The sequence below is a fragment of the Dasypus novemcinctus genome, chromosome 11 (genome assembly GCF_030445035.2).
Source record: "Dasypus novemcinctus isolate mDasNov1 chromosome 11, mDasNov1.1.hap2, whole genome shotgun sequence".
Lineage (NCBI taxonomy): Eukaryota > Metazoa > Chordata > Mammalia > Cingulata > Dasypodidae > Dasypus > Dasypus novemcinctus.
In genome coordinates, this window is record NC_080683.1 from 23,752,199 (window position 1) to 23,758,329 (window position 6,131).

The 6,131-nt window shown below is 39.6% G+C and overlaps 1 pseudogene; it reads right to left on the reverse strand.

Moving 5' to 3' along the window:
* Positions 1 to 2,073: 2,073 nt before the first annotated feature.
* On the reverse strand, positions 2,074 to 3,322 carry LOC101446010 (ferritin heavy chain pseudogene; annotated as a pseudogene).
* Positions 3,323 to 6,131: the final 2,809 nt, after the last annotated feature.

Genomic DNA, 6,131 nt, shown 5'->3' on the forward strand with positions numbered 1-6,131 from the left:
TCACTTTGGGGACAATGTCCTCAAAGTCTCTGAAAGTGTGTTTCTCACTGCCTGGTACAGCCTGCATAATTAAAATTAAAAGTATTTTCAAAAATAACATCAAGGTCATTGATAAGAAAGAGATGTTGCCCCAAGACACCACTTTAAGAATAAACCATGATCAGTTGAACATTACAAACTTGTGAAAACCACAAGAGTTTCTGCAAGATAAAGATTTAAGTCCTGGGAAAGAACTTTTCCAGCATCACCTAGTAACTAACTGTTGCTTGATCCAGCTCTACCCCTGAGTTGTACTGCCACAGAAGGAGCACTTAGCAGAGCTTCACTGGACACTGGGTCACTGAAAACTGTTCCCAAATTCTGAGACCCAGGGAGGTAAAAAGACCAGCCTAGGCCAGATAATACCTTGAGGGTCAAGCCAAGGCCAACCCCCTCTTTGGTTCATAACCCAGCAGTCTTTGCTTTCCTTGGGTCAAGGGTTAAAAAGCTAAGAAGGTGGTAAGTGAAGTGGCTCTTGAGATAGGTTTCGACTAGTGAGGGCACAAATAAAGACCTGGAAACACCCGGGTGAAATATTATGGGAGAAATCACTGCTGGCAAAATATGGAAGCTTCTTCTGTAAAGAAGCGTGAACTCTAGAATCTCGGCCTTTATATGAACCAAATAGACACCCCCCAACACACACACATACATATACACATTTGCATTTAATTGACTAATCACTAATTATGACTTTTATTTAAAACAACAAACTTCAAAGCAAAATTGGTCAGAACCAGGGCATTTAAGCACTACATAGAATATGATAAGCTACTTAGGATTTAATTTAGAAAGTAAAATATCACTCAATGCAGTTTCATAGTCAAAGTCACAAACACTTCTCATTCCATAATGTTTCATTTCTGTTACTAAGACAGTCAACTCCTTCTGAACAATTTCCTTTTCTGATTTATTTTTATAGCTGCATAATGCAGTGCAGAAATTAGGCCCTTGATAAATATTTATTTAAAGTTTGGGCCTCATAAAAGCATCAGATGGCTTCAGAAGCTGTAAATACAATCTAACTCAAGTTCCAATTTCAACTCCCTGTAAACTTACAGATAATTTTCATGCTGAACACTCCATATTTCATGAACACTCCATATTGACTGAAATTTTCAAGAAAAAAATGGTAAAAGATATGATTAAAACCTGACTGCCATTATTTAGTTGGGTTTTCAAATATGTTTCACTCTTCATTTATTTTGTGATGTTGGGGCTAATAAAATATTTTATAATCCAGCAGGAAAAGATCATGCTTCATAATTTCTTTATAAATATTAGTGAAATTTTTATAAAGAATCTTCACATTCCTCTGCCATTAAAGAAATTTGGTAAGGATTGTTTCTCTATTAGTTGTGTACTGATGTAAATCATTCAAAGGTTTTTGAAACTTTCTAAAAGGGAGTCTGGCTTTGAATGTCATCATTCGATAAATCTTCCACAAAGGATTTATTTCTTTTAGGGATCAAACAGATGTCTCTCAAAAACATTTGCAGATGAAGGCCTAAAAGGCCCTTTATCCATACCCTAAATAAACACATTTTCTTTCTTCATTCTATAAAGCCACCCACACAAATCCTATTATAGATGGGGGGAAAGGTGATAATAACAGAAGCAAAACAATCAGAGACTGACAGACCAATAAGTATATTGAGTATAATTCCGATAATGTTGCTTCTACTAATAGAAATCAGATAATGTATGCATTACGTGGAAACATGGACTCAGAAAACATACCATTTCCCAAACAGATAATACTTACACAGATGCAGAAATAATGGGATCTTCCACATATATCTTTCAATGCCACACCTTTATTTTTTTTTAAGATTTATTTATTTTCTCCCCTTCCCCTCCCCTTCCCCTGCCCTGCTACCTTTATTATTATTAAATTTTTGGGGGGTACCAAATAACTTTATTTGAAGGAATGGTACCAATGAAAGAACTTGGTAGACGTTGATACAACTTATAGAAAAGGTAAACTCAACACACATACACTACCCCGTGGCTCTGGGGAAGCCGACATAAGGTTTAGCTCTCACCATCACTGCTTCCCAGAGCATGCTTGTCAAAGAGATACTCTGCCAAGCCAGAATCCAGGCCCCCATCTTGCACGGGTTGGTTACGTAGTCACCCAGTTCTTTGATGGACTTCACCTGCTCATTCAGGTAATGGGTCTCAGTGAAGTCACACAAGTGGGGGTCGTTTTTGTCAGTAGCCAGCTTGTGCAGTTCCGGTAGTGACAGATTCACCCTTTTGTCCAAGTGTAATGCACACTCCATGCATTCAATCCGCTCTCCCAGTCATTTTGTTCTAGTTTCTCGACAGCCTGAAGGAAGATTTGGCCACCTTGTTGGTTCTGCAGCGTCATTAGTTTTTCAGCATGTTCCCTCTCCTCATGAGACTGGTGAAGAAAATATTTGGCAAAGTTCTTCAAAGCCACATCATCACAGTCAAAGTAGTAAGACATCGACAGGTGGACGTAAGAGACGTAGAGCTCCAGGCTGATCTGGTGGTTGACGGCGGCCTCCAAGTCCTGGTTGTAGTTCTGGCGCACCTGCGACAGGGAGGTGGTTGTTGAGAAGCGGTGGCTGCGCCACACTGGACAGACGGTGGCAAGCAGCTGGGGGTGGCTGGCTGACAGGGGCGAGCGCTGGGTTCGGTACAAGCACTGTTGGAGCAGGAAACCACGGCGACTCTCCGCAAAGACGTCTCCTTGCTGCCTTTATTGTCTGTATCCATTCGCTGCATGATCCTCCATATCTACCTCGCCACTGGTCCTCCCTTCTCGTCCCTCTCCTCCAGGACCCACCGGGATTCATCTTGGGGATCTCTGATGTGGAGAAAGGTTCCCTGTCAGCTGTGCCACCTCAGTTCCTGGTTTCTGCTGTGCTTCACCTTGACTCTTCCCGTCATCTCTCTTTTTGTTACGTCATCATCTTGCTGCACGACTCACTTGTGTGGGCACTGGCTCACCACATGGGCACTCAGCTCACCACACGGCCACTGCTCGCCACACAGGCACATTTTCTCTTCTTCTTTTTTACCAGGAAGCCCCAGGGACAGAATCCGGGTCATCCCATATGGTAGGTGGAAACCCTATCGCTTAAACCACATCCACTTCCCAATGCCATGCCATTATAATGATGAATCCACTGAACTCACGGTGCAATATCAAATTGAGCACCTGGAGTAAAATCACAATACCTCAGTACTGTAACAGAACTCTTGTCCAGACTTATCCCATCCCTGACAAAGGTCATACAGGCTGTGCTTTCATCCTGCACCAAAATTAAAGCTAACCTTGACCAGCACATCAAAGTTTTAGGAAAAAAAATTTTGCTCACACTGAGTTAAAACATCTCTCTATTGACCTTTATCCTGTATCTTTAGAGCAAAAGAGAATTATTTAACCTAGAATGTTTTGAGCACATTTGGGCTAGCCACTTTACTATTTGCTGGAAATACAAAAGGGAATAAGCAAATGTCAACCTTCTTTTTTGTTTTCCGGACTCCTATACTGGGGAGGCACAGTATGTTCTTTTTTTTTAATGTTACATTAAAAAGATATGAGATCCCCATATACCCCCCACCCCCTCACCCCACTCCTCCCATAACAACCTCCTCCATCATCATGGGACATTCATTGCACTTGGTGAATACATCTCTGAGCACTGCTGCACCACATGGTCAATGGTCCACATTATAGTTTACACTCTCCCCCAGGCCAGCCAGTGGGCCATGGAAGGACACACAATGTCCAGTAACTGTCCCTGCAGTATCACCCAGGACAACTCCAAGTCCTAAAAATGCCAACTTTTTCCTCAGTCTTCTCTCTTATTTCCAAGCACATCCTCAAATAAGGGAAGACAGCCATCACATCAGTAACACAAAGCAGGCCACTCCAGTTGGATACAATGCCTCTTATGTAGTTTGACCAACAGAGAACTGTGGTATAAACAACTTCTCTGGCCCTGAGCACATAATCTTACCAAAGCAAGCTGGGATTCCACAAGTTATTTGGGCATGATGCTGATGCTATTACCATGCTCTAGAAATCACAATGACCCTAAACAGTGGAAAACTGTAAATTTTTTGCAGTTTTCTTCTGCCAATCTATGGGCCCTCCTTCATTCTCATGTTTATTTTTCAATTTTATCTTTCTTAAATTATACCTTTTGAGATCTGTTCCAGAATGTTATCTTATCAAAATATTTTTGTATCTCTATCCTGTAATCCAATGTATTGACTATCCGCTCCAATATTTAACACTGAAAAATAATAAACATTTCTTCCATTTCTTTATCCAAGTTGCCAATTTTTTTAAATTTATTTTATTTTATTTCTCTCCCCTTCCCCTGCATTGTCTGCTCTCTGTGACCATTCAATGTATTCTTCTGTGTCTGTTTGCATTTTTTCCCTTCTTTTTTTTTTAGATGTTACATTCAAAAAATATAAGGTCTCCATATAACCCCCACCCCCACCCCACCCCCGCTTGCATTTTTGTCAGCAGCACCAGGAATCTGTGTCTCTTTTTGTTGCATCATCTTGCTGTGTCAGCTCTCTGTGTGTACGATGCCACTCCTGAACAGCTGTGATTTTTTGTGTGTGGGGTGGCTCTCCTTGCAGGGCATACTCCTTGCACATCGGGCTCCCCTAAGCAGGTGAAACCCTGTGTGGCACAGCACTCCTTGGGTTTGAACTCTGGGCCTCCCATATGGTAGGTGGACGCTCTATCAGTTGAGCCAAATCCGCTTCTCGCCTATTTTTTTTAATGTTAGAAAGAATAAAATGAAGGACAAAGTGCTGTGACAAACCATTGAAGCTATGGATTCAAATTGGTTTTCAGGAATTAATCAGCCCCTTTCAGAGAAATTGTTCAAATAGCTACATATCTGAGATAACTGTAGATAAAGCATACTGAGTGGTTTATGCTAGATGCCATGCTAAACATTTTACATATATTATACTCATTTAATCTTCATGACCACCCCCACGTTATTTCCATTTACATATTACATGTGAGAAAATTGAGATTTGGACAGGTTAAGTAATTTTCCGGGAGTCCAGGAGAATCAGCAGCAGATCTGGGAGTTGTTTATGTCAGTCTCACTCCAAAGCCAATGCCCTTCATCTACAGGTAGGATAGCCTTCAATTAGCATGGCATCAGCCACCCAGATGGCAGAGTCAATGAGAAATTTGTGAATTGTCTTTGGAAACACATTATGTCTCCAATACTCAGTCTAGTAAATCTATAATAAAGGAGATGATAGCACATGGCATGATTTGTTCTTTCTAAACTCACGCTGGTTCATAAAGATTTTCTCTTTCTCTTCTAGAGCTCACTTTTAATTGCACTCTGACAACCTGAACTATCATTTCTGTGGGGAAAAATAGTATGATTCCCTATTTGTGGTGTCACACGTCCATCTTTTTCCTTGGACAGGTCAAAAGTTACTGACTATAGTTTCAAGGTCACAATATAAACTCTCTTTATTGCATTAGGATATAATTTTTCTAGATTTTGTTGCTTGAACTCTTTCAAATGCCCACTAGGTACTATTAAAATGATATCTTCTTCCCTCAAGATATATTATTTTCCTTTGTTTTCTTCCAAGGCATATTCCAAAAACCTTTATTATTATTAATTTTATTATTATTATCTGATCAAAAGATTGGAGCCTATTTTTTAAATCTCACTTTCAGAGGGTCCTAGAGAAATGAGATTTTGTAGCAACATGTTCAGAAAGGAAGCTTATTTTAAACTTTTCATTAATTACTATTTGATGCTTTCATAAATTTCAAAAAGCCCATTTCTAAGGAAGAGACTTGGATATCACTCAGGAAATTCTCCTTATTTTATAGTGAGAAAATTGAGACCTGGAATGGTTAAAGGACATTCAAAGTTGATAACTGGTAAATAAATTTAAAAATCATCCTATGCTAAAGAAATAGTTATAAAACAAATATCATTACCTATTTTTATTAATATATATAAATGTGAATTTTAAGTAGTGCAATACTAATTCCTCCTAATCTTCTTTGTACTTAAGTGAAATTTCAGCTCTGATGTTGTACATTGTATGTG